Source organism: Typopeltis vanoorti, chromosome 23 (assembly GCF_054136105.1).
Source record: "Typopeltis vanoorti isolate ZY-2024b chromosome 23, IOZ_Tvanoo_1.0, whole genome shotgun sequence".
Lineage (NCBI taxonomy): Eukaryota > Metazoa > Arthropoda > Arachnida > Uropygi > Thelyphonidae > Typopeltis > Typopeltis vanoorti.
Genome location: NC_143571.1, coordinates 44,417,951 through 44,443,729, shown reverse-complemented (window position 1 = coordinate 44,443,729; position 25,779 = coordinate 44,417,951). Strand labels below are relative to the sequence as shown.

At 35.6% G+C, this 25,779-nt stretch overlaps 1 long non-coding RNA gene across 1 annotated transcript; it reads left to right on the top strand.

The window, feature by feature from the left end:
* Positions 1 to 22,357, top strand: LOC150093809 (uncharacterized). The gene is made up of 3 exons (XR_016550307.1): positions 1 to 105; positions 16,341 to 16,521; positions 22,139 to 22,357. It is a non-coding gene; the product is annotated as an uncharacterized LOC150093809 (long non-coding RNA).
* The last annotated feature ends 3,422 nt before the right edge of the window (positions 22,358 to 25,779 follow it).

Genomic DNA, 25,779 nt, shown 5'->3' with positions numbered 1-25,779 from the left:
GGTTAGGCTAAAGAGAGAAAAATAGTAAAATAGGGAAAGAGAGCGAAGAAGACAGTCCTAGTGTTCAAAGTGGGCCGTGCAATCTCCAGCAGACTCATCGTTTAGGTAAGTGATAATATGAAATCGATGACCTATATAATCAACGATAATTTATAATTTAGCCTTCGCACAAAATCTTTTTTTACAATGGAAACTGACCACACGACACACCACGAAAAGGATGGGATGGCAATTGACAGATAGAGGTTGGTCGCCGCGTGACATTAGTGGTTCAAATTCTCGTGTGCGCGATTGTTGTAAAAAAAAGCTAAAATATTATTCAATAATAATAATAGTGTTTAATGTTTAAAATAAATTTTTGGTATATAAATAGATACAGCGAGATGAATTGAATAATTTGTCTTGGTTACAATATGAAAATGTTATTATATCTTTGTCTATCCCTTACGTGTGACGCCCAATATCTTGTCACTACCCGGAGTCTTGTGTATACCTAGAATAGTGTGATTAATAGAAAACATTAACCCAACGTTGGGCATGTAGCCAAAAACAAAAAAACAAAAAAAATGAATGCAAGAGGTAGAGGAAGAATCTACATGATTGTGTCGCATCATTTATGAGATGAAGGGAATTATAACAGCAGATGACCATCCGAGGTGCAATGCCTGCAAAGCAAAAACAAGCAGCTACAACTAAGGCAGACAGACAAGCATCAGTATCGGATACCAGAGGACTGTAGTAGCATTATGTGAAATGATAAATCCTAGTTCCTGTTTCGTGCATAAGGAGATGAAATGCAGAGTAAAGGACCTATCGCACTAGGTCGCAATAACCCAAGGTGATAGCAGTAGAGTGATTATTTCACATATATTGTCATGATACTTCTTAAGTCTCCTGCACTAATAGAGCAAGGACTGGTAACCAACCAAACAGAGCAACGGACAATAACGAAGTACACCCACTAATGTTGACCATTTATCCTGCGTGTGATGAACTTTCATACCTGGATAACTCCGAGAATGGTTATAGAATCATGACATACATGAACTGCTTTTCACTTCATAGGATCTCAGTTTCATTGATCATCTTTGGGATCTGAAGGATCTCAAATTTCGACACTTGAGTTGGAAAAGATTCTTCTATTTTTTGTTGTTCGGACGCAGCAACTGAAAATGGTTCGCATCACAAGTGTAGACTTTATCAAGAGCAACAAACTTTGGGTATCATAACATGGCAAAATGTTACCATGGCAACAATAGGTTTCGCATTTAGTAGTCGAGTTATAGGATCCGCAGTGTTACTTCTTAGCGTTGTGCATTCAAAACCCACTTAAGTAAGCTATTTTAAAAATAACGTTTCGTTTCATAAGTCTAACTCACAAGAAATGCGCGATGTAACTAAAAGTTTATATCGGACCATTAAGAATTTGTTATAATGCATGCAATTTTTATCATCATGATGCACTAATAAGCCAACGAATATTCTGATACTCGGCATTAATGTTTTGAAACCAACAAGGTTCTCACTCTATAAAACCAGCCTGAGCTCATCTAGTCTAGAGAAACTTTAGGGATTAATCTTTCCCGAATGTCCAAATTAATATCGTGTAGGTTGTCCTTTCACCCTGTGCAATTAGATAGATGATCAGTTTTTCCTCTGGTTATTCTCGTGTTATGGCGGACAGATGACCTTCTTCAGATGTTCCACTACCAAGAAAGACGTAGTTCGGGAGTCTGTTCTATCGCCTAATCCCCCTCTCTCTCTCTCTCTCTCTCTCTCTCTCACACACACACACACACACACACACACACACACACACACACACACACACACACACACACACACACACACACACACACACACACACACACACACACACACAAATTTCAAATCCTCTCTACAGTTTATTGATGACAGTGCGCTTTATTCCTCAGCAAACCGTGTTGAGCTTCTCCAACTTCCGATCTTCTTCTTTTCCCACAATGCTTTAAACGCTGATCTTTATATCATTCTTCAAATGTGATGAGGACAACCAATAATCTTTAATTCATTCTGGAAAGAAAATCAATTTACATTCCCTTCTTTCTTTTGATAATGTTGATGTCATCAGACAGATCGGATCTCTCTCTTTCTCTCTCTCTCTCTCTCTCTCTCCTTGAGCTGACATTTGCCTCGATCCTTTCCTGGTTCTCTAGCACAAAGACATCACCTCGTCACATTCATATCTTCCTCACCCTCAAAGAATAAAAGAGAAAGTGTGTTTTTTTCGCTGAAGACGTTAGTTTTTTACCCTATACAAATCCTCTCAATAATAATAAAATATCTCTCAATGTAAGAATGCTTTGTAAGACAGGAAAGCTGGGACTAATGGAAAAGGAATTGAAACATTTCAAATGGGATATAATTGGTCTCGCGGAAATGCATTGGCCAGGAGAAGGACCTATAAACTTAAAAGCGGAAGATTGTTCTACTTAGGAAGAGACGATAATGTCCATAGAGAAGGAGTTGGCTTGCTAGTAAAAATACTCTTATAAAATCTATCACAACCATTGAACAACACGGACCAAGAATGATCTCGATTAGAATGAAAGAAAACCACAGAGCACGTAAAGCAGGATCAGGATCTCAACTACCAGGACAACCTCACAGGCATTATTCTTCAGCAACGGCTCCGATGGTTCGGCCATGTCCAGAGAATGACTCCTCACAGACTTCCAAACATCATGCTAAATGGAAGAACAGGGAAAGAGTGTCTGCCCTGAGGACCGAGGAAAAGTTGGCTCAGATCCTTAAAAGAAACAGGTGAACTCCCCAACTTTATTACTATGTTCGAGAAGACTATAAAAATCGAAACATATGGAGACAGATTGCAAAGGGGATTCAACTCGTCACCAGACAGATGAGATGATGAAAAAGAAGAATACTAATCCTATTGCCTGACCTTAGAATATTATTGTGACATTTGGTATTCTATCTAAAACCTACTTGCAAATTCTTGCTACTATTCAGAAAAGTGATGCAGTCCTGTCAAGGATTATCCATCTTTTAAAGACTCATTCCATCTACTATCTCACAAATGGTTTCTTTCTACCTTCCATCTTTTAAAGCTATTTCTATGAACGCTCTTCTACTGAAGTGGCATCCACTATTACTTTCCACCTTGTTTGTAAAAGTACGATGGACAGCTTGTGGGCACCACTTCGAGAACCTACTCCTCCTCTTTTATTCTGTCTACCTCTTTTCTTTCTCGAGGAACTACAAACTCCAGCTATTCAGAAAGAATACTGATAGAATCCTTCTCTATTAACCTCCATAAGGGGGCACTTAGGCCCTATATGTTCTACAATGTGTTCGGCCATGTGTTCTACAATGTCATGTGTGTTTGGGGGAGGGGAGTTAATCAGAACATGAGGATTAGATTATTTTAAATAAAAAAAAAGAAAAAGGGCAATACATAATGAATATTCCTCTACAATACTGTATACACTTTGTATTCCATTTCTGTACTAAAGAATGCGATGTTTATAAAGTAACATCTTCCTTTTTTGAAATAGTTGAGTTTCGTTTTTGATGTTTCGTATTTTAATATAACTGAGATTAACGATAGCCAGTTATTTCTTGCCGTGTGAAATGCTTTTTTTAAACAGTGAACCAAGAAGTTAAATTAGCCATAGGAATACTTCAAGTGTATCTTGCAAATGGGGGTGCATTACAAACGAGAGAAAGAAAAACAAATGTCTGTGAAAAGGGCTGGAGGCAAAAATCAACGACTAGTCAGAAGTAGGTTAGAAGAGCTCAAATGGTAAAGAATAATTAGTCTAGTGAACATTAAACATGTGCGCTTGACAGGTAGTAAACAGATCATGAGAGGGTGTGTGTGTGTGTGTGTGTGTGTGTGTGTGTGTGTGTGTGTGTGTGTGTGTGTGTGTGTGTGTGTGTTGGGGGGGGGGAGATTGCGTCAATTTCAGGAAGTACGCTAACATGAAGTTATTAGAAGGCAATGAACAAATGAATATTAATATTATTCATTTCATTACGCACAAATTTGTGAAAGTGAGTGGCAGATTTATAATATATTCTGTCACTCCCTTTTCACGGCTTGTACTTATTAATTAAAGCGGAAAGTTTTGGCTCGCCTACACCTTTTTTAATGTAATCTAATATCGTTATACCTCTATAAGATATTCTAAGAGCATAAAGAACTTCTATTTTTTTTTAATAGGTCCCCTGAATTGGTCATACGTCCACTTATATCTAAACAATTGCACATGGGGAATGGTAATTTTTTTCTTCAAAATCAAACACGGCCATTGAGATTATTTGCTGTCACTATTTCTACAGAAATAAACAGCGTATGTGTCACTGACAAATGAGCACATTTAAGCCATTATATTTACTGGGAAATTTCTGCTCTAAACACATTATGGAACAAACACGGTGTTGACATAATATGAACAACAGTGAAAAAAAAAAAAATCACCTTTGAAAAGAATGACTGTCGAACTGAAATCAGCAGCGCAGGATGAATAAATGCAAAGAGAAAAAAAATACAAAAAAAAAGGGATAATTTTTTACACAAGTTCATAAAAAAATTTTATTCCATCACTTAGTTCAATTTTCCAAGTTTGCTGTTTTGTGCGATTATAAATTGTCTATCGTACTTATAATGAATTTTAAATTTGGTTTTGATTTACTTTCTACGGTCATTGCAATATAAAGCAATCACTTGCTAGTCACTTAGCGGCGATGCCCTTGTGTCAGGAAAGACCCAGGGTGAGTCTGTTAAGGGTGAGTTAGCCGGTCTCATACATTCTGCAAAACAGACAAAGGGCTGGAGAATACACGCAGTTTACACACACTTCCCTCATAACTTTAGTTGCTGCTGCCGCCGCCACCGCATTTCCAAATCTACAACTTTACAGAATAGCAAGAAAACAGAAATCTAATTTTACTTTCATTGCCTTACGTATCATTATTTTCAAAATAATGATACCAAGGAAATCATATCAGGATTTCCTTACGTATCATTTTGAATAGTCTGTTTGATTATGTTAAGATCTATCTATCTATCTATCTATATGTTCACTGAGCATTCACAGATGACGTGTGGTCACTCTTCGATCCTCGGTGAGATGCCACACCAAGCCTCACCACGCTGTTCTGTTGTTTGCTTTTCTGGAGGCCTCAACTCTCTGAAGATCAGTCACTCCACACACACCATCCATCCATCCATCCATCCATCCATCCATCCATCCATCCATCCATCCATCCATCTATTTCGTTGATGGGTGACATTCTTTCTCCAAGCCTCACCTGGCGCTTTCCAAATTCGCTCGAAAACCTGGAATATGGGAATGAGTCTGAGCAGATAGACACCGTAAAGGCCGCTTTTCAAGCCGCTATGCCTGATAGCATAACAGAAGTGGGGCTTATTCCTCCAAACTCAGAAGTTTTGGCGCCTATCTTTCTGATAAAAACCAATAACTCATGGGAGAAACTTACACCCAGCAACACCAACAAGATCTACAGCACCCTAACACAACAGTCAAACCAAAGCACTTTGATGGAAAATCCTGCATCATCTGATCAAACACTATTTCAATGGGATCTACCATATCGCACAAGAGCCATCAAACCTGACGCAGATATTCAGTGGAGAATGTGGCATAATATATTACCTACTCCTACTATATTACGAAAATTTAACTCAAACGTTTCAGATAACTGCCTCTTCTGCTACCAATTAGGAACGGTCCGGCATGTCTACTTGGAATGCCCAGTCAACACTAAATTAATCAGTTTGACTCGGGAAACGGCAGCTCTTACCTGTGGTAATCTTCATACAGAAGAGGAATATTTCAATCTCGTCCATGTGGAGCCAAATAACCATTCATTCTGCAATTACCTTTTCATCACCGCAAAAGCGGTAATATACAACTTCTACCTCAGACATACAAGACCAGACAGCACAGCAACTTCACAGAGAGAGGCAACTGACCAACTCACTGCAGCCTTCCAACAAAAGGTGAGATGTCGGATCCTACACGAACATCACCACCATAGGCAAAACAACACCTTAGATCTTTTCCACCAAGAATGGAATCCACGGAATCAACTCCTGGCTGAGCAGGGCGACTGCATTATAATCCACTTTCCAGCATAGAAGTGACACCTTTACCCCCCCCCCCCCCAAAAAAAAAGAAAGGGGGAAGAAAGAAGGATTGTTGTGCTTAACAGTGCGAAAGTTAATCAGCTGGCACTCTCATGTTAATAGATAATATTGTGCAATAGTAACTTCTATGTTCTTCCACATTTATGTTCTTATGTTAAAACAAGATCTTATGTTATCATGTTAAAATAACTCTTAATGGCTTTAATTTATTTAAAAAAAAAAAAAAAAAATGTAATTAGCCTTATAAGTGACTTCGATGTAACATACCTCAACAAGAGTATGAGCATGTAACCTCTCTGTCTGACTGCAGAGAAAACCAAAAACCGGTTAATCCTGTATATAAGATTGTTATGTTTACAATAAAAAAAAAAAAAAAAAAAATATTTCGTTGATGGTCTACTCCTTCCTCTTTTTCCAGAAAAAGAGGAAGAATAGTAATAGAAAGTATATTACTGTTCTGAGAAGTCCCTTTTCCATCCTTTCAATGAGTCCAAAATATTTTAACTTTCTTCTGTCAATATCCTTAAGGAGCCTTAAAGTTCTTCTGATCTTTTCTAACACCCATTCATTTGTACGCCTTTCAGTATATGATATCCTCAACAGCCTTTTGTAACACCACTTCTCAAAAGCAGATATCTTTCTTATCTTTAGATAAGAATTCATATAAGGAGACAGATAAGTCTCACATCCATAAGTCGTTGTTGGAAAAACAGCTGCATCCAAAATCCTCAACTTTGTTTCCATGGAGATAGATCCATCCTTCCAGATTTTAGGCGAATCTCTGACTGTTGTTTTAGCCATTCCTGACCTTCTTCTGACGTCTTCTGAACAGCAATTCTTCACATTAATAATCGATCCCACGGTATTCAAACTTGCTGACTTCCTCAATTCTTTCTCCATTTAGGTACACTTGTTTCTCAAGAGCTTCCATGTTTGTATTTCCTTTGAGAACCATAAACTTTGTCTTGCTAGGATTGAGTTGAAGTCCTATGTTATTACTGATCTTGTTAATTTTATCAAGAATTTGTCCTAATTCGTCCATGTCATTACAAAGGAGTACTCTATCATCAGCATACCTCAGATTACTCATCAATCTACCTCCTATCCTAATTTATGTCATAAGCTTATCCAATGCTACACACGTGATGTCCTCCGCATAATGAGGAGAAGGTAAACATCCTTGCCTAACTCTTTTTCCAATCTGAAGCCAACACCTGTTCTTACTGTGGCTTCTTGTTCCCTGTACAAGTTAGCTATCAACCTGATAGTGTGCTAAGGAAACCCATTCTTTACATTACTTCCCTCAGTTTCGCATACTCAACACATTCAAAAGCTTTAGAGTAGTCTAAAAACACATTACCAGAGGGCGTCTGAATTCTTTATATTTTTCTATGATCTGTCTAAGGCAAAGGATTTGATCTCTGGTGCCCTTACCTTTGCTAAAAAGTGCTTGTTCCTCGGGCATCTCTGCCTCAACTTTGGCCTTAATCCTATTTAGCATGATCTTCAATAAAATTTTGATTGCATGAGATATTAAACTAATAGTTCGATAGTTCTTGCAAGCCTTCATATCACCTGTCTTATGCAGGTGATCGACTTCTTCCTTTTATAACTTCCTTTTATGACTGTGTCTCCTCATCTGGAAGTCTATCTCTTCACATTTATTAGTATAGAACTTTTCGTTGTCCTGCTTGATGGTTCTTCTGCCTTCTGTGTGTAATCTCTTATATTCTTCAGTCCCTGTGTCTGTTTGTTTTTCCTACCGCCTTCTTTTGATTAGTTCCCCATGTTGAATCTGATATCCATGGGTCTCTTGGTCTTCTTACGGGGCCGAGATACTTCTTGGCTACATCCTGTATTATCACCTTGACTCCTTCCCAAAGCATGTTTCAGGTGAGTTCTCCTCATTGGTTTCCAAAAATCATCCAACCATGTTAAGATACTAAACCAAATTGCAAGTTTGTCAGGTTTGATAGAGGATTTACGTACACAATAATACCAATATATACTTAATCATAATATTCAAAAGATGTTGTAAAACCGGAGTAATTTATGTAGAAGAATTCGCTTTGTAACAATGTAAGCGAAATCACTTAAAAAAATAAGAGAACGTCTATAATTTTTTATTTGATTCTTAAAAATGCAAGAATGTGAAGTTATCTTTGCTGTTTCTTTGTCTCCGTGTCAAGATGATACGTTTTTTGCCACTCACTGCGAGTAGATCTGCTTGATTGATAATAATCAGGTTTTAACTAGTATACAATTGTTTATTTATACGTATTTCCTCCACGTATTTCGCCGTCTGTATCATTTTCCAACAGCAGTTAATATCTATAGTTGAAAAGACTGAAATATAGTTATAATCACGTGATTAAAACTATCACGTAATATGCTTATCATTTAGGCATGTTACGTGCAGTCTCTCCATTACTGGATAAACTCTGTATGTGATTGCTGGCATAGAAGAGGTCTTTAATATTTCACATGTTAATTAGTGATCGCCAGAAGTCGTAAAGGATCATTCCTTGATTTCTATTTCGTGTGCCTTTTGAGCGTATATTCTAAAGGATGCTTGCCAATTTAGCGTGTGATGTTCTTTGAGGATGTGCGCTAAGAGTCCGCTTTTTTCTTTTCGTTGGTTTTCAACGTCGCTTATGTGTTCTTTGTTGCACATGCTCAAAGAACATCCCACGGTAAATTGGTGAGCATCCTTCATACCCTACTTACAGAAGAACTACTTCAATAGGTTGTTCAAGGAGTCCTCCGAGGTCATTCGCTCAAAAGTCACATTAAATAAAACCAGGGAATGAACCTTCACAACATCTGAAAGTCGTTAATTAACATGTGTAACTTCAAAGACCTCTCCTATGCCAATAATCGCAGACAGAGTTTACAAAACAATGGTGAGACTGCACGCAGCATTCCTAATGTGACTGAAACTATCATTCTAGTCTTTTCAATTCATAGGTATTAACTGCTGTTGGAAAACGTTTATTTTTATATTTATGTTAGGAAATTTCTCTTCTGTTAGTGATTTAGATAGCAAAACATGTGGAGGAAATCACCTTTGACAAGGAGACAAAGAAACAGGTACGTTCCTTAGAAAAACCTAAATGTATAAAAGTATTGCTTTCCAACAAACTTAATTTCTTGAAAAATTGCACGTGTAACTCTATAGCGTATATAATTTATAAATTACTATTAAATGAAAAGTATACAACACACACTTACTATTTAGCTGTATTTTTAAACAATTAGTACAGCTGTTTTAATTTAATGGTTTCTCTCTCGGTTTTCTAAATGGTTCCATTTCAAGATATTATTTCAAATGGACTTCATTTCAGGTAGAATGTAATGAGAATTAAATTTCTCATTAAATTCTATTTTTAAGAAATACTTTAAGATTTTCCCCGTCCACTTCCTCTCTCTTCAGGTCCAGTGTCCTCACACATAAATCACAAATATATACATATTATCTGAGATTTGTATGTGTCTTTAGTATTCTATATTTAGAAAAACACTATTACAAAAGATATTGATTTGACCATAAATACTTTGTGGATCTCCTGTCTTCACACACGATACTAACATTGTCTTAACATACTGCTAATTTTATCAAGTTATCTTTATGTTGTCATGCCTTTCTGTTGTTACATACTTGCTTGTCATTGAACATATATATGAGAATTAAGACTTCAAAACATTTCTTACTTCTATTGAAAATAATATCCCGCATATTAATGGACAAATGAATTAACCCAGTCACCTGCTGAGTGGGAAGTATTGAATGAGGCCATTGTAAAAGTGATAAGGAGGCAATGGTTACGATAATTTATATGCAAGGCTGAGTAGAGAAAAATAAAATATATATTGCTCTACAATTTGCTATTCAGTACAGTAAACAATAATTACATATTCGATCAGATCCGAACAGACACCACCCCTTGGACAACATCTTAACCAACTATAAGAAGAGGTTTCAAAACACGTATTTGGATGAATACAAGTGGAATACTAAAATCATAAAATAAAAGGCGATCAGTTTGAATTTCATATCTATATTGGAACTATTTTTTTCAGGAAGATGGAGAAGCGTTTATTTTGATAGAATCTCTCAAAAGCTGTACTTTGCAATCAGTAATCAGTTGAGACGATTCTCAAGAAACCCACTGTTAAAATTGTAAATATTTTTCGAACCCGGTTAACTTTCGAAAACGTTTAATTTTTGGTGTCTTAGAAGAACCAGATTATCCAATCCTTAGTCTATTTAAGGTATTTAATGGGCGATACTAAATTTACAACTCCTCACTGGTGAGATCCCCATTAAAATACGTGCGCCAAAGATCGATTAATTCGTCAAACAGAAATGTGTTATAAAATGAATTTCGTGATACGGAGTGCAACATAAATGAATTATTAAAAGAATACATCATTGAATTTTCTACAAGTGATCAATGTTATTTATTTGTTGAAGTTGATTTTTTTATTTTATTTTATTTTTGTAAGATAATATATAACTTTGTGAAATGCATTGTTTTTCACAAAATCAATCAGTCATTTTTATCACTAGCAGTGATAAAAATAAGATTATTGGCCACATTTGTCCATCAGATTTTCTTATAAAGAATAGCTTATAATTATGTTCTCAGTAAAGATTTCACATAAAATGTCATTGTCGTTCTTTACTGCACATCTGTTAGTTCTCAGTTGTTTGCTAATTTTATAATTTAATGACTACTAAATAAATAAAAAAAGACCTTCTTAAAATCGGAATTGAATTCAATTCTGGAGCATAACTGATCTCTTTTTATTTGTATTTTATTTTTAATTTTATTTTTATTTGTTTCTGAAACAATAAACATGGACAGTTTGCTAGCATTCATTCTCAGCGACAAGTTTTTAGTACTCATTAACCTAGCAAGCATATTGAGTAACCCTTGTATTAGATATATTCACCTAATAGCGTGTGTTGAACCACTGTGAACCTTCAGAAATAGCTTCCATGCCAGTTAAAAAAAAAAAGTCCATAATTACCACATGAGGAATTCCTACTGTTCGATGAGATTTGCCGAAAGTAGGTCATATTTCCTTCTGCCACATTTCCTGTAACCATTTCTGGATGATGCGTCGCATAACACAGTCCATTATCCAATTGCAAGTATCAGTCATATTCAGAATAAATGGTCAACATGAATGAATGTACTTAGTTGGCAACGATATTCAGGCAAGCCTCGTCATTCGTGCTTTGCTCTGCTGGAATCGAAAGACTTAAAGAGTTCTAGGAAAACTGAACTTCAACTCATTGCAACGTTTATATTAGTTAATTAAATTAATTAATTATCGTATAATGATACACAGTTCCCTCCCCAAAAAAATATTTTATCCTGGTTCCGGAACTGGCATAGCTGATGAATCAGGCCTATGGCTGGGTCAGTATTCCTGACTGTAATCCGTGTGTGTCCACGGGGACCGGTTTGCCTGCTTACGGGATGAAAAACCCCAGATAAACTGGTGGAAAAAACCCTGCTATCCACGCCCAAGACCAGCTAACTTGGCTATGGCCGAGGAAGATCCTTAAGCTCCTCGCATCGTCGACTGGAATCGAACCTAGGACACTTCTTCCCCAGGCATATGGTTGCGAAGCACAAAGTCACTAGGCTTTTTGACTCCTCGGACTGTTTATATTAGTGACCAAGCGCGATGGATCCATGACTTTGTGTTGTTGTCGCAATACTCTTTTCTGACGTTGGCATGAAATAACAGGAACCAGGATTCACGATTCCATGCAACCATTCTCCCATGTCGTTTGCTGTTATATCCCATTTTGTACAGAGTCAAATGATGCATTCAAATACATTCCCCTCCAAGTCCCTAAATGTGTCATTTACTGACTACGATTGATCAGATGCACTCATTTGACCAATCGTGGCACGTGATTAATGATTCCGTCCATCCTTTGTTTCTCGCATCGATCAGTTATTTTCGGAGACGACACGCACCCAATGGTGAGTTGATGTTTTCTGTTTATGGTACCATTCTAGGTATATCCGAGTCAATGTTCCAAGTGACCATCCCAGAGGGGGAAACGAATGTTGAGATACTTCTACAGACTGTTGGGTTCCTATTAGCAACTTCCCGTTCGCAGTCACTAGCGAACGGGAAGATGATAATTTTCCCCTAAAGCAATTCACCCTGTTTAAGCAGGTAGTCGTGTATAGAATTCGTATAAGAGTCATTCTTTCTTTATATCTCCAAATCATTGAAGGAATGGGGAGAACATACGAGATACCAATCCAAATTCACACTAAGGATTATTTACCGTGATTGGGTGCGTGTCGCCAATATTCCAAAGTGCAATATTGGCGTGTTGACGAATCCTGCTTAGAAACACTGCATTTATCCATATGAGACAACAATTCATTACTTGGGATGAATTTATCGCGAAGATCGGCTGGAAAATTGTGGTGCAGCATCCCACATACAGTCCTGTTGGAACCTACCATTTCTTTGGGTCCATGCAAAATGGACCCAAATGGTAATGATTGGGGAAGCAGTTTGAGAGAAAATGATGTTACTACAACGGTGATAACTTTACTCAAATGTGCTTAACTACCGTATTTACTCGAATATAACTCGCTCTCGCATATATCTCGTACCCTTGGTTTTTACTTTACGAAAAAAGAAATTAAAACGTTTCACATATAGTTCGCACACGAAAAAGGTTTAAAACGGCAAGAAATAGATAGTGAATGTTGTTATGGCAGTTTCAGATATTTTAGAATTCGTTTGAAAAGAATCAGCATTTCAACTCAACAATTGTCGGCTTACCTTTGTCGTTGAGTCGCTCGATCTTTTGTTAATACCGCACCAATCATATGCCTAGAGATGGAGGCAACCAGTAGAGGAAATGTGGGAGTGAGAGCATTGACTTCTACTTGATCTTGGTTTGCCATTGGGAGGGGGGATTAAGAAACCATCATTAGAACTGGATTTTGAAAGCTTGCGACATGATTTCCCCATAAATAATTAATTTAATTACAAAAGCATTGCCGCTAAAGATTCAAGTATATCGCTTGATGAAGGTGAACGGCCAATCGCGTAAATAACGTTGATAATTAAAATTTGAACAAATTTATTTTATAAATAATGTGAGGCAGGTATAAATTATAATGAATACTGAGAATTTAATTATAAACGTCAATTTAATTTTTTCCTGAAAAACTCGAATTATATTCGAGTAAATACGGTAGTAGTTTTTTTTTTTTGTTGTTTAGACAAGAGACTCAACAGTTACATTGCAGGAGCTGAAAAATTATCTGTAATTTTAATTTAAAAAAATAAGAGTAAAGTTTTCTTCTATTTCAGAATATCTACAGCGTTAAGAATGCTACAGTCCATGTACTTGCTTATATTCCTTGAAGTTGTCTCAATATCTTTTCATGTACATTAAATACCAGCTTGAAATGTTTCCATAGTATTTGGGAAAAAATGAAGAGTTAATACTAAGCCACAGGCTTTGGAAAATAGTATCAATTACGCTGAAAGATATTTTTGAACAAATTCACCAAAATATTCACCGATTCAAGTTGCTTCATTATTCGCTGTTGTAAGTAGAAGATCTCCATACGATTTGAAGGCTTTCTTTTTCTCTCTGTAGGATGGCTCTACCGCAACTGCCTTAATCACGTTCATTCATTGATGGAAATCTTGAAGTGACACTTCATGTTTGGTCATAAGCAGAAGTCAAAGGGAAACAATCCGATGCTACGAACAAGCAGCGATATATTTTTAGCCTTACATATGACATAAATGACCTCTATGAAGGAGCAGTGACATTATGCAATAAACCAGTTAACTGGCGGATCACATTTGCAATCACTACATTCCTTTATGGAAGAAACTAGTGATCAGCAAATTCATTTTGCGATGGGGTGGAAGAATAAATGTTAACACGACCAGCAAAGTGAAATGGTCAGATTTTTGATATTACAGAGATATTGATTCATTTGTAAACCGAGGACACCATTATGTATGTCCTGACTTAGTGGAACGTCGTATGTTTATTTTAAAGGTCATTTCAATGAACTTAAAAGATTTGTTTTAATTCAAAGAGTGTCCCGCTATTAAAATTAAAATATCATTGAATCCCTTAAGCTCAATGTAATGTGTACTCTCTCTCTCTCTCTCTATCTCTCTCTCTCTCTCTCCAATATCGTCTTTTTGTTAAGCTTTTTGAAAAGTTAACAGCAAATCCATTAAAGAACTCCGAATAGGAATGTGTTGGGTCTGGTTCTCGTGCCGTATTTGATCATTTCTGTTTGCATGTAATGAAATGAATGTTTTGAATAATAACAAAAAAAAAAAAGGCAAAATAACTTTGCTTTTTTATATTCATTTGCTTGCATGAAAAGGCAATGGTTTCATTTATACGGAAATAGTTGACTTTCAATAATGAATTATACTTGATATGTTCGTATAAAAGCACAAGAAAAAAAAATTCGTTTCTTTTTTTTTTTTTTTTTTTTGTCATTTTTGCTTCGGTAATAAAGGAGAACAAATATGGCAGTCCTTGGAAAATTGTTTACGAAGCATGGAAATTTGACTCTTTTTTTTAACTCAATATTTTTTTAAATATTTATTCCCTTTCAAAGAACTTAGATGCACACAAAAATAGATACACAAAAATGAAACACTATAATACAAGCGTTTGTTGTAATAAGCAGAATTGGTCTATGTAAACGAATAATAATGTTTTGTTTTTTTTAATAACAATAATAATTTTATTGGTGTCTTCGAGAATAGTTACATTTTTAATACCATAATAACAAAAGGTTCAATGCTAAGTACTTCGTTTTTGTTAGAGTAGGTAGGATTAATACATGCAATTATTAAATTAAGGGGATAAAAATCCCTTATTATTTTATAGCCCGTATGCGAAACTCTAAGATCGAAAACTACGATCTACGAGTTTCATGCCGAAGAACTATCCGCGAATCCAAGCGCAAGTGATTAAGGGATTTTTATCCCCTTAATTTAATTAACTTCGCCAGAAAATATAGCCGTTTGGCTTTTCATCTTAATTATAACATGCCATTATTATTAATAATTTTTTTTAAATAATAGTTATTCAGTCTTCATAATGCTTACGTACTCTTACAATTTTTACAACTGTATTTAAAAACCATCTTTTTTATCATCTTGCATACACTGTATGTTTAATATACAACAAAGATAATCAAATTTCTGAAAATAATCGTTTGAACTGGACTGCACATCTCATAAGAATGAACGATAACAATCCTGTAAAAAAATTATTTCTTGCAAAATCCCAAGGAAGGCGAAAACGAGAAAGACCAAGATTACGATGGGAAGATGTCATTGAAAAGGATTTTCAAGCCATAAATGAGAAAAACTGGAGTGTCCAAGCCAGAAATAAAAGTAGCTGGCGAAATCTTCAGAGGAAGGCCTTGGCCCATCCTGGACTGTCGAGCCAATGATGATGACAATGGCTCGACAGTCGAGCCATTGTCATCATCATTAGCTCGACAGTCCAGGATGTCGAGCCAATGATGATGACAATGTACTTATATTTTTTCGTCATTCTGAATGTATTCAATTTTATAAATAAGCATTTCACAGAGAGATTAGAGGAAAAAATAACGGCCTTAAAAGACTAATATTAGATATAAATCCTAGGGAATTTTATGTACCTTGTGCTGCAGTATAATAAAACGATTTGTAGCGTGTTATTGTACTTCGGGATCTTTTAATTTTTAATGGAGGGGGGGGGGAGGACACAAAAATTTTGCAACTAGGCGGCGCAAACCCATGGAACGGTCTTACTTCCTGAACCAGGTATGGAGTGCTCCTCTTATTCCGATTGAATGTAGTTTGGTCAGCAGTAGGTCGTGTTCAAGTGGATCATAAGTTTGGTTAAATCAAGCAGTATAAGGACAGCGTACTTATTTTTATCGATAGCTTTGCTTATGGTGTCGACGATATCTTCTAATAAGTTGATGGTGCTTTTAATTTTGTGAGATAATGTTGTAATTCTATAAATAGTTCTATAGTCTATTATATGTTATTTTTTTCAAGAATTTTGGAGATGATGATAATAATAATAATAATAATAATAATAAATTCATTTTAACATTTTTATTCACCAAAGACAATAGGGATAGCTTTTTTAGTACTAACTTACTTTTGAAATTGGAGGGGAGACGGAGCTCCATCGTTAGCCATCAGCAATAACGTGAACAGAAAGCGTGAATGAACTCAAGAAAGTAGGACAGCTGGTGCGGGTGATATGTGGCCACTTCGATGAGTCCTTGTGTTCCTGGAAGAATCTGGTAATAATAATAATAATAATAATAATAATAATAATAATAACAACAGGTCATAGTTACTAATGATATTGAAGACATTGGAGCTAGAGTACGGTAGACAACTCGCACCATCTAGTGATCCTATACTGTTGTCTGAAAAAGTGCAAGTTTCTCCGGTCGATTTTAGTTTGTGGGTGATGAGATTATTGTAGGTTAATTACCTGCTATTTGTGAGCTTTTTATGTTGTATTAGCTTTCTCAGGGGTGCGCCAATAGTGTCCGGCGCCTGTGTGCAAAACTTTAGTTGGCGTCCCTATACCCCTCCTCCCAATAAAAAATCACTTTATAAAAACGTATCAGTAAGTTAAAATGAAATACGAAATATATTAATTATAAGTTTATTGAACAAAAGTATATCAAGTTGATCCAAAATATCTGACTCTACTGATATAATGGCAAGATTTGAAAGTCTGCCTTGTACCATTGTGGAGCGCAAGTATTTTTTAATAATTTTAAGTTTAGAAAAGGACCGTTCAGTAGATGCTACAGATACTGGTAATGACAAAAGAATCCGAAGAGCAATTGTGAAGTTTGGATAAACTGTAATTAAGTCGTTTGAATAAATATACTGAATTATCTGATATATATCGTTTTTACAATTAGAAATAAATGGTTGACAGTGTAAAATTTCTTCGCATAAATCGTCTGTGTCAATGTCTGAATGATTATTATGTGTTAATTTTTGTCGTAACTTTTAACAACAAGATAATGAATATTCTTTATTTCGTGAAGTACTTAACAAATACAAAAACTGAAATGAATTCATATTTTCATGTTCGTAATCAAATTCTGTTGTCTTTTTACGTCTCCTTAGTGGTCTACTACTACAAAATACAGATTCTGCGTCAAATTTTGATGCAATTAATTTTAGCTTCCTATAGTTTCTTTGAAAGTTTCATCAGACCTATAATCATTTAAAAATTGATTTAGATCATTCAATGCATCTATAGGACAGTAGTGAGGCCATCTATGACGTATGCTATAGAAACTGTGGCCCTGAGGAAAAATAACATCAGCAGGATGGAAGTCACAGAGATGAGAATGCTTAAGTGGATGTGCGGTGTGACCAGAAAGGATCGTCTGAGAAATGACTATGTCAGGGGAACGATGAAAGTTACGAACTTAGGAGCGAAGATACAGGAGGCAAGGTTGAGATGGTTTGGTCATGTGATGAGGAGGGAGGACGACTATGTGGGAAGAAGGGTCATGCAGATGGATGTGCAAGGAAGGGGGAAGCGTGGGCGGCCAAAGAGGAGATGGAGGGAGCTGGTAGAAGAGGACTTGAAGATGAAGAACTTGGGTGTGGTGACAGCCAAAGACAGGAGGATGTGGAGGAGGCTCATCATCAACAGTGATCCCACTTAAGTGGGAGAAGCTGCAGAAGAAGAAGAAGAAGACTGCATCTAAAGTAAGTTGAAGATTCATAGATGAAGACTGCAGTATTTTGCTGACAAAATTCATTTTATTTAAAATATCATACCAAATCTTTGGCGCCTTTACTATCCTGGCGTCTGTGTGCAATGTGCACACATTGCACATATGGCCGGCGCGTGCCCCTGAGCTTTCTCTTACAATGAAGGACTTCGGTTTTCTGTGCTTGAAACGATCTGAGGGTTTGTAGTCCGGTGCCTGTCGAATTAGCTGATTTGAGTGATTATCCGTGATTGTGAAGAATTTTTCTGCAATGCCTATCATGTGTCTCGATATCTAAAGTTGGCTTCTCGGTGTAATTGGAGGTTTCTGATGAACCAAGGGGCATTAAACGTCATTCTTAGACATTTATTTTGGATGGTTTGTAGTCTTTGGATATTTCACTTAACCGTATGTCCCCAGGTGGGTGAGGTGTAAGTTAGTTGAGGTCTTATTACTGATTTGTAGAGGAGAACCTTGCTGTTTATGTTTAGGAAGCTATTCCTATTCAAGAGTGGGTAAAACTGTGCTATAGTCTGATTAACTTTAGTGAAGATACTATTTATGTGCGTCTTGAAGTTTTGGCGTTTATCAAGCTGAACTCCTAGATATTTGGCTGAGTTGTGCCAAGGGATGATTTTTCCAAACATCTGTATGGTTGTGCTTTACGTCTGGTAAATAGTACTGCGTAGCTTTTCCATGGGTTGATTGATATACGCCATCTGCAGTACCAATTCTCTAACATGTTAATTGCTATCTGCAGCTCGTTTACTTGAATGTATTTATATAAATCATAGAAATATGAGCAATTACTTAAGGCTACCATTATATCTGAGGATACCATTTAGAAGTGCCATTAAAATAAAGTTACATTTCCCATAAATTGTATGAAATTAATAACGATATGTAATAATAAGCAGCGATTATAACAGACTGCAACAATAACTCTTCCGGATAACCATTAATCGTTTTAGGGATGATTTTGTATACAAAACTACGATGCTGTAAATATAAATGAATTTATTTAACAAAATTACACTTTTACTACACATAGATTATAAGGAATAAACATACTATTTCACTTAAGGACGTATAGTAGATGGAAAAAAAAAAAAAGCAGACTAACAGACAAAGTCCTTTAAGCCAAATATTAAGGAAAAATTACAAGACGGGCGAAATTACCTTAAGAAGGATCGTTTTCAGTACTTAGTTTAATTAATACTGTTATATATAAGAGGATGCTAGTAGGGAGATTTTGTCACCTATTTTAATTTAATTTATACGCTGATCTGGTTCAATTTGTATATTGTTAATAACTTAAGATGTTCCTGTTTTGCAACTGCTTAAGGGGCTGTCTGACAGGCTGAAGCCTCTTGATTGATGTTGTTATCATCTGCGAACAAAGAACTGAAAAGACCAATGAAGGCTTATTGTATGTAGTTCTGCGTGTTTATCAAATAAGTTCTGGTATAGATATCGGGATAATAGTGTATGGGGTTGGAGTTCTCCTCCCTCCCAACATCGTTCCACCGATGAGAACATAACCCGATCACTCTTTTAACTGTGGTCATGGGCGAGCAAATATGAACATTAACTCGGCATTCTTCACAGAGATGCTGCTCGATATCCGTGAAGTCTTAAACTCAAGTTAGATGTCTTACCTGAATCTCGGACACAGAAGAGGAAGCAACGGCGCGTGGACTGAGGAAACTTCACTGCTGTTAGAGAGGTAGCCCAGTGCACGCACTGGCACACGCTTCACCACTTGGCTGTGACCGTTTCGGGTAACGCAATTTGAATCCGAAGATTCGCATCGAAGAGCCCGAATTTGACACTTTTAGTTGATGATAAGAAGGCTTTCGGTTAGTGGGAGAGAGAGAGAGAAGGATGGTAGGAAGAGATGAGAATGTAATGTACGACCTTCAAAATATAGTTCCGCCTGGCGATTTAGAATCTTAAAATAGACTGTAAAGAAATTTAAAATTCTGCTTCTCACAGAATGCCTAATTTAAATGATTCAAAATGTATTCGACTTCGATTGAGGAAAAGATTTTATTAGATAAAGAATGAAATTTAATAGCAATGCGGACTGTATTGAATCAACATGATTGCTCCTTTCCTAGTTGAATATGCTTTTTTTTTTTTTCAGTTGTTAGATTGCTAAAACACGGAACTGATCCAAGTCTGGATTAAAAACACGAAATTTCACAATTTTAAAACACAACTTCATTATGCCTTTTTTTAATTGCCTTAGTTTATAAAGCAGCTCCAAAACCGCTTTTTTAAGGGTAAGACAATAAAAAGAAACGCATACATCAGTAATACGTTAACGATAACAAGCAATAATAAACAAAAATGCAGAGGAAGAACAGAAGAAATGGAGAAATAACTTTTTTTTTTTAAACCCAAACAACGTTTGGTTTTAAATAATCTGATGTGTTGGGGTTGGGAATGGTGCGTATAAGGAGCAAAGTCGCGAGGTAGGAAACATTTCTGAAGATGGATGGAAAATGTTAGGAAATAGAGCAAAGCATTAGGCTCTGATTTATCAAGAAAGATTCGCTTCAAATGAAATAAAAGAGCAAAGAAGATACGTATACAAGAAACACAGAAAGAGTAGAATAAAAAGTATACAAATATGGCATGTGTCAGAGAGTACCTATTTTTGAGCCACCTCTTTTCTTTAATCAGCAAGTATGTGTGTTACAGTAGATCAGTCCTATTTTTGATCAATGGAATGCAATCGCTATTCAGACAGTTCCTAAATCGCAGTCCCAAAATGACTGATAGGAACAGGGATGGCTTGGAATTAAAGCCGAGAAACTACAGCCATGAAGTAAGTACATTCTGTCTGTTAGTCGAATGTATTTTCTTCCAAGTCTGACTTTAAGGGATTTAAAAACGGAGTTTCGTAGAAGAAATGCCTTCCGCTTTTCATATGACTAGTTTACTCAGCTCGTCAGTTGAAAAGCATCCTAGATGGGATTCAAAATCAGGACTTTCCAACCAAAGCTTACTGATAAAAACACACATCGAATTGTGCAGCTATAGTTAGAATAACAAGCTTCTTGAAGTCAGAGGCGCATTTTGCCAAAATGTGCAACACATGTTGTGGAATATCTGACAGTTAGTCTGTCTTTTCATAGTTAGACAAATTTTGATGAAATTTAGTATTTTGAATTATTGTTAAGCGTTCTTCTTTTTTTTTTAAGTAGCAAATACATGTATAAAGTATCTATCCATATACTCTACTCCTACATATAATAAAATCACTCTCAAGTTGAATTACTGCAGTCATCTTGCCGGTTGACACTTGACCTGTTTTGTGGAATATATATATATATATAAAGAATAGTTGCCTGTGTAGCTCAGTGGATGTGGCGTTTGTCAACCACGGCGCTTGGCCGCACGAAGGAAGACTTGGTTTCGAGTCTAGTCGGCGACTAGAGGAAATTTTTCTAAGCCTTTTTTCGACCGGTTCCCGAGTTAGTCGATCTCTGGCACGGGAAAGCGGGTTTTTCCTCCCGGAAACTCGGGTTTTTCGTCCCGTAAACTCAAGAAAATCGACCGTAGAACCCACATATTTCAGACATTAAATATATTGTGTTAGGGTTAGGGATCACGAGATGGCGGCACATTTGAGCCGTCTCTCTTCACTGAGTACCGCTTAATTAGTGATAGCCTTGGGCCATCTATCTCTGATTGGTACCAGTGGAGATTGAACTGCCCACTCAGTCTCCAAAAGTTAGATAGGGCTAAATGGCCTCGCCTACTCCCCGTATACGGGAATAAAAAGGCGTTAGCTGATTTTTTTTTCTAATATAAAGAATTGCTGTTGTTATTGTTCGTGCAGTGAAGAGCACTTGAACGTCACTGAAAAGAGAGAAAAATATGTAAACGTTACACTCACCGGATAACTCTAACCAATAATTCTTCCTTGCTGGAAAGATCTTTTATTTTATTCCTGGTTGTACTATTTTAGCAAAGAATACAATCTAACATACAGTATATATCATGAATCTGCTGTGTAAGTATTCAGTATAGCTTATAATAAAATAATAAAAATAATAAAGAAAACATATTTTTCCTTATTCAGTATATTGCTGTTGTTGTTGTTGTTATTATTATTATTATTATTATTATTATTATTATTATTATTATTATTATTCAGGGAGCTGCAGTTGCTACCATGGACATGAACCAGAAGATGGATTCGCTCTACTGGAAGTATTTAAGGTAATAATTCGCAATGACCAGCAGCGCACCCTGGTGTGTCAAGTATATCGATATTTGCAAAATTCTTAAGAGAGAATGAACATAGAAACACTGCCAATGTTCAAGTACTTATTTTGTGTAGCTTATTAACAATAATTACTTTTTGGATGAAAAAGCCTCTCATTTCTTGAATATCGCGTTATATGTTTATTCAATGTTTCGACGTAGTCCGCCCATTGTTTTCATTACTCACAATCATTTCCTTGTTTACCAGGAAAAAAAATTTCGTTCTGGGTTGTTTTTCTCGTCATGCAACTATAGTTTTTAAATCCTTGCCAAAAGATTCACAAGCTCAGATTCCTTTAAGTTGTCATAAAAAATAAATAAATAAAAATCATCTTCAAATAGGAGGAAAAGAAAGGAGAAAAGTTCATCATTTAGGGACTATCATACCCTTTAAGAAGTCGGGATGTGTGGCAAGCTAATAGAGAAGAAATATATAGATGTCACATCACAAAGTAGAACAGTTTTATTAGCGAATTCAATTTTTTTTTCCAGATTAGAAACAGCTTAACTTTAATACATTAAAAACATTAAAACTCATTTTTATGATAACGAGATTCTCTATGAAATCTCAGAAAATCTCGTTATCTTTCATTTCAAAATATCTAGTAAATAAAGTTACTAAATTATCATATGGCCGGTACAATTATGCCTGTGAAGTAAGTGCGTTCTCCAGCCGGTTTGCCGGTTTTAAGAAGGGGAGGGGTGGACAAGATGTTGGAAGAGGAAAAGGTCCGTCATCTCCATTTGAGACCGAATAACTCATCTTCACTTGTAAAAGCCTTTATAAAGGTTAATCGTGTCCAGAACGAGATTCAAACCTAGGTCTTTCCAAACAAAAATAAATATGTCATCATCTTCCGGAGGTGCTTTCAAATATAGTACATGGTTTTAATTTGTAACTATTGATTTTCCTTGAAGATGCCAACTAAAGGAAATTTATCGAGAAAATTTTAGGACATTTGTATTTAAAATTTTTGGAATGACATGGAGGAAGTGATCTTCCCATTTACCGACAAACGGGGGATTTTCAAAAGTCCTTGAATAACGTCAATGCACATTTCATCGTAATCATGAGTTCCTTCTTGAAGGATTATATGCACATATTGACAAAATCAATACTTTAATAGAGATTTTATTTCATCTTTCGTCCAAGTAAACCAGACACACCATCAGAGGTATAATAGAGATGTGCTCGGATGATGTTCCTTTTACGTGGATAAAAGCTCAGTCATAATTACCATTAAAGTAACTTATTCACTTATAACCTTAATAATAATAATAATAATAATAATAATAATAATAATCACATACATTGATTAACTTTATCTAAATGTAATGCAATAACGTTTCTGCACATCATACGATAATAACATTCACAATACAAATATTATAACTAATGAATTATGTCTAAGAATATCATTTTGTTGGATTCTAAATGAAGAGAAATGAAAATTGTTAATACTTCTTTCAGAATTCAACATAATCCTCCATGTCAAAGGCAAGACTTGTAAATATTGTTTACAAGTCTTAGTGTGTTATTCATATAATTGCCTTGAATTTTGTTTATTATTATTTAATAATATAATCTTAAGTAATGTAATAGTAATAAAAAGGCTCTCTCTATTACTCTATATATAAGAAGCTGTGCATGTATGTTATAGAATTTGTGTTTATTATGATCGAATGTGATTTATATGAACTATGGATTATTTCATTATTTGTATTTCTGAAAGAGAATGTATATATGTCAGTTTAATGTACCCTATGTGAATTATGATATTTTTTTATTTATCATTATGAAAGAGAAGGTAATTTTATGTAATTCTTCTGATTGGATTTGATGCTGTTGTCAAGGGAACAGAGTTAATTTTAGATAGCGCGTGCGTGGAGCGTGAGCTTCCTTATTCGAAGGGAGAAGTTGATATAAGCTGAACTAGCTAGAACCAGATTTTGGCGGGAAGAATGAACGTATTTAATTGGAGAACGAAGGTAAACAGGGAAGAAAGCTTAAGGACAGCAAGGAGTGAAGTAAGGGGTGGCAGTAATGGGGATTTGGAAATGCCGTAAATAGATTATGAAAGGGCAGCGAAATTAATAGGCAATTCGGAATATTTCTACGGAATTCTAAAATTACGACGAATTCCAGTTGTTTTGAAGAAGAACATTGCAAGGCTGAATTTAATGCATAGTAATAAATAAGGAATAAGTAGATTACCTAATACGAGTGCGTCATGACTTATGAAGCTCTATGTTTAGCATTTCAGTTATTATAGTGAAGATTTCTTTTGAATAGTGTTGCTTCAGAATGATAGTTAACTACAGTTTTAAGTGTGCCTATAGTGAATCCAATGTGCAAAGGATGTAACCCGGTAAGAGCAGTCCATTTTTCTTATATTTCAGAGTGAAGATATAAGAGTTAGCTCCGCCTGATATATCTTAACATTAACTGTGGCGTTCTACTAAAAATAGCCGAAGTATGGAGTTTAAAGTGTTTTCCCCTTGAAGTGATAACTGCCTCATAATTGAATTAAGTGTTTGTTGACTAAGAGAGAATTAGAGAATTCTACTCTAAGAATAATTACTGTGAGATTCTGTAACATTGAACTGTGTGGACCATCTTCAATTATTCGGATGAATATAGTATTGACAGCTGAATGTGCGATGCCTAATGTTTTATGTTTGTTATGAGTATTTGGACTAAGCTGATTTGCATTGTCTTATTTTTAAAGTTTTACTTAAATGTACATGTTCTATAACCCTTTATTAAATGTTTCTTTTATTGGATTCAATTTGTTGTTTGCCTGATTTTTCTTCATTGTACCGCTCATAAAATTTATCGGACCTTGCAGAAGCCTTAAATAAATATTAATTTTAAACTCGGCCTGTAGAAAAGTGAGATTGCTAAATTTAGTTGATGATTGATTCCACTATATTATATAGACTAATCTGAATATAGGGTGGCGGAGGATAATATAAATTCCTCTATATTTGGATTAGTAATCAACCAACAATTAATTAAGATTATAAAAAACAGATAATTTAAATAAGAACTACCTTTTAACAAGATGGTGGATTCAGAGCCATGTACGATCCAACAATTCTTTTAGATGGTAGACGATTTTCGCGGAATACCATTATGACAGATTAAAAATTTTCCTTGAAATTTAAAAAAACTGTCTGGAGTATGCTTCTTCCAACCTGAGACAACACTTTCACTCAAGGAAATCACACACACACACACACACACATACATGGAAAGGTAAACAACTAAGAAGCAAGAAGGAAACTTATTAATATTAAATTTCATATAATTAAAAGAAACACACGTATTAACCACAATGAAAATTATTTAATTGTAAATATGTCATCCTAAGTATCTTAGGACATCATCAGTACAGCAGTGTTTAAACAATAATAGGAATAACATACAGTTAGGGCGCATGATTACAATAGAATCTCATTAAACGTGCGTAATGTGTTACAGAAGTAACAAAAAAAAAAAACCTAATAATAATTATTTAACACAATTTT